Here is a 4,474-nt window from a genome sequence, read left to right as displayed (position 1 = left end):
TTCAGGATGGCACTCACTTTCTCGGTCAAGAAGATTTTCTTTTGAATAATTTGTTGTCTTTTGGTCGTGCATAAGTCTTTCAAAAATTTGGCATATGAAGGAATCTGTTTCATGACATCAAGTAGAGGAATATTAACTTTCACTTGTTTTAACACCTCCAGAATATCCTGAGAATTAGAAAGACGTTTTGGTGCAACCAACCGTTGGGGAACGGAGCAACTGGCTTCTCTAGAAGTTCCGGTTCTAATTTTTATGGGGCATCACTAGATCCATCATTGTTGTCTTCTTCTGGTTCTTGAAGCTTTTCGGGCCTAACCAAAAGAGTTTTATCAATGAACTTTTCACTCCTAAGAGTGGTGATGGATTTAGCGTGCCCCATCTGATTTGAAGAGCTGGGATCACTAATCTCGTACTGTGGTTTAGGGTTGGGGAGAGGTTGTACAGGAAGCATCCCCTTTTCTATAACCGTCATACGAGAATCTATCTTTTGCATAAAATCTGTAATTCCCCGCATTGCCTGAGCCAGCTCTTGTATGGAATTTTGAATCGGTTCCTCTTGAGGTTTCACTTGATTTGGATTTTGATTGAAGAAACCTTGAGGGGTAGCCGTTTGTCCATTCTTCCAACTAAAGTTTGGATGATTTTTCCAACCAGGATTGTACGTATTGGAGTTAGGTCCAGTAAAAGGTCTTTGATAGTTGTTTACGACATTAGCTTGTTTATTCAACACTCCTCGAAAGGCGGGTATTGTAGGACAATTTTCAGTTGTATGAATGTTGCAATCACAGATGCCGCAAACAATTTCATTAACCTTATCCTTATTTCCTTCCATGGCCTCAACTTTCCTTATGAGCGTAGTCACTTTACACTTGAGATCATCCTCTTCTTTCAAGAGATATAATCCACCTTTCTCCTTTAATTGAGTCGGCCTAGACGTGGTGTTTGATTTTGGGTAATAGTCCCAAGATTGTGTTTTTTTAGCTAGACTGTCGAGGTAGTCTCATACCTCGTCGACATCTTTATTAATGAACTCTCCATTACACATTGTCTCGACCATTTGGCGCATGGAAGATGTCAGTCCCTTGTAGAAGAAATTTGTAATGCGCCACGTTTCAAATCCGTGTTGTGGGCATGAACTGACCAAATCTTTGAACCTTTCCCAACATTGGAAGAATGTTTCATCTTCCTTTTAGGCAAAGTTCATGATTGCTTTTCTGAGGGTAATTATTTTATGATGTGGGAAGAATTTTTTTATAAATTCTCTCTGCATGTCGTTTCATGTGCCAATGGATTTAGGACGCAGTGAATGTAACCACGTCTTAGCCTTATCTTTTAAGGAAAAAGGAAAGAGTTTCAGCTTGATTGTATTCTCAGATACATTAGGAAAATATAATGTAACTATAATCTCATCGAACTCTTTCAAATGTAAATATGGACTTTCTGATTCAAATCCATGGAATTTGGGAAGGAGTTGGATAACTCCTGGCTTGATGTCCATTTGTCCTGTGTTTTCAGGAAAAATCATGCATGAGGGCGTACTCACTCCCGCCGGTTGTAGATAATCTCGTAAAGTACGAGGCGGGGGTGCCTAATGCACCTCATTCTCATCTTGGGTATCCTCCACCCTGGGTGGAAGTCGAGGAGGTTGGTCTTCAGCCATAACTTCAATTAACTCAGGAAATTTCGAGTGGTGTCTAGTCCTGCAATGAATAGTCAACCCCTCAACCAATCCTCCTTCAGTCAAGAGACGTCGAGTGTTGTCGCGTGCCCACTTGGGCATGAAACACTCGTAGTCCTCAATTAAATTCGAACGAAAAGAAAATCTAGAAAGAAAGAGAGAGTTGGAAAGAAATTACCAACTTGAAGTCCCTAAGTTAAAGACCTGCAAATGAAAACAAACAAGTCAGTTTCTAAAAGAAGAAAAGTCTAAACTAGAAAGTAGAGAGAAAGCTTACCGAATTAGAAATTTCAAACTTAAAAGCTTATAGAATCAGGAAAGTTAGTTTCTAAATAAAAATTCTATAAGTGGAAAATTAAGAAACAGAATTAGATTATAAAAGAGTTAAAATTAGAAAGTTACTAAAAATAAAAATAAAAAGTTAATTTCTAAAAAGGGAAATAACTAACCTAGTTTCTAAAAAACAAAAGAGGAAAGCTTCTAAAAATAAATTATTTCCTACAAATAGGAGGATACTAGAATTAGAAAATTTCTAAAATTTAAACCCTAATTTTAAGAGTCGAAAAAGTAGAGAAATTAGGAAGGAATTACCAATTTAGAAACTCATGACAGGGTCCTACAAAATCAGGAAAACAGGTTAATTTCTAAAAATAAAATAAAATAATAACCTTTAACCTAAAGTTAGTAAAATCCTAATCCTAACCTAATTCTGAAACTAATTAATTTCAGAAAAACGTAACCGTCAGTTCCCGGCAACGGCGCCAAAAACTTGTTCACTCCCTAAGTATAGGGTTGTGATGTAGTAATAAACTTGGTGAGACCGAGGTCGAATTCCAAGGGACTGATACCTGTACGTTATCTGAAACTAAGTAGAACTAGAACTAGACTAAGATGTAGTCTAAATCAAATATAATTTAAGGAATAATTGTGGAATACTAATCTAAAACTTAAGTAATTCAGAGGAAGGAAACTAGGGGTTCAGAGGATCCACTTGTAGAGATCAGGTAGATCTTATGCCTGCATCAAGAATCATAGACATTGAACTGAACTTACTTGATCTGGTTTTCAAGAGATGAAAGGTATATGAATTAGAATGGATTCCATCATCTAACCATGCTCAGGAGACAAAGCAAACAATAGGATTAAACTAATTACCAACCAATCAACAATGCATGAAAGTTAGGAAGGGTACCATCATCCAACCATGCCCAGGAGACGATGGTGAACAACAAGGCTTCCTGACGTCATAAACATCAAAAGAAAAAAAGAAATATTCAAAGCCATTGCAAACCCATTGTAATTTCAGTCACAATAGACCATTAAAGAATAAGGAAGCATTCCTTTAATAATCAACCAAAATCACATTCAGTTCATAAATTAAAAGCATGAAATAGTATCTCCCATCTCGCTACAGGCTTCACCTCTTAGCCCTAGCTAAGAGGTTTAGCCACACATGAATGGGCTGATCCTTTTAACAAAGCAAATAAAGAGCAAAAGAAATATAAAGGAAAAGAAGAAACTACACTATTGTCTCTTTCTCTCTCTCACGTTCCAGCAGCCAAGATCCTGTAAAATTCCACCCCCAAAAAACGATTCCTCCTTCCCGTTCTCTCTCTTTCTTTTATAGCTGAGGGAAGTCAGCGGCTGTGAAGACGGTGAAGCTTTCGCACTCTTTTCTTGCGCAGGGAGAGTCCCGAACGCACACCCTGTTTTTATGCCGCGAAAACCCTTACGCTCGTCCTATGTTTGGAAGGCTGATCATATATATTTCTCAAAAATGACTTCTTGGAAGGTGTTATGGCCACCTTCTCTCCCTTATGTACGGTTCAGATCTTCAAAAATATTGATGATCGTGGCCCACAACTCCCCCGAATCTCCGGATTTCCCGGACGCGCGTAAGGCTTACGCAGGCCTGCTGACGTGATCCATAGGCCCCATAGTGATGTTTTATGAGAAATCCACATCGTCCATTGAAATCCTCGTGAAAATCCAGTCAGGAACGAGTGGTTTTGGCAGGTTCTTGTGTGGCCCACTGGATATTGTATTCCGCCGTCCATCCTGAGTTTCGACAGTCGAAATCCGCTACACGCTGCTTCCTAGAAAAATTCCACCTAGGTCAAGGCTAGTGGACCTGTAGAATTCTGATAGACGGTCCGGATCGGACCTTCGACGCATGGTGGTGGCCCATAAGAGTCCAACCGAGACTCTGTTTCACGTTCCTGTGGTTTCCTATTTTGAGCAGGAGACTCGGTCAAACTGAGTTTTGACCGGATCCCTAGTATAGCGTACCTCTCGTGCTCATGTACCTGTGTACATGCAATACACACGTGGGGTCCATAGTGATGTTCGAGAGAAATCTGCTCCGTCCATCTGTTTTGCTACCTCATTAAAGGAGTTGAAGCCAAAATTGACGCGTTTCCAGATACCAGGCGGGCCCCAAATCACTGATTTATGGGCTGATCTGTCCGTTAGGCCACTTCTAGAAGGATCCAATGGCTAAAATTTGACATGTACGGTTAGCTTTTGGTCCTCGAGCCATGTATAAAGTTTCAAGCTGAAAAAATGGTGAGAACCCTATGATCTTGCATTCTGGATAACGTTCAGGCCGCTTGAGCTTCAGTTTCTCGATTTTCGCGGATCCCTAACGTGTAATTCCGTCGATCTTGGTCCCCTGGAGTCTGTCCCTTGCCTTTAGTGTCATCAGAGCATTAAATGCATACTTTAAGCTTCCTTTTCAGTCCATGCTCGTAACTACACTCTGCATCACAAACATGATTAAAATATGACATTAAACAG

The 4,474-nt window shown here is 39.8% G+C and overlaps 1 non-coding gene across 1 annotated transcript; it reads left to right on the top strand.

Moving 5' to 3' along the window:
• Positions 1 to 1,115: 1,115 nt before the first annotated feature.
• Positions 1,116 to 1,222, top strand: LOC131241633 (small nucleolar RNA R71). Its single transcript, XR_009169193.1, has one exon. It is a non-coding gene; the product is annotated as a small nucleolar RNA R71 (small nucleolar RNA).
• Positions 1,223 to 4,474: the final 3,252 nt, after the last annotated feature.

This window comes from Magnolia sinica, chromosome 3 (genome assembly GCF_029962835.1).
Source record: "Magnolia sinica isolate HGM2019 chromosome 3, MsV1, whole genome shotgun sequence".
Classification (NCBI taxonomy): Eukaryota; Viridiplantae; Streptophyta; class Magnoliopsida; order Magnoliales; family Magnoliaceae; genus Magnolia; species Magnolia sinica.
The sequence above is the reverse complement of the archived record's forward strand: the minus strand, read 5'-3'. Positions and strand labels throughout refer to the sequence as shown.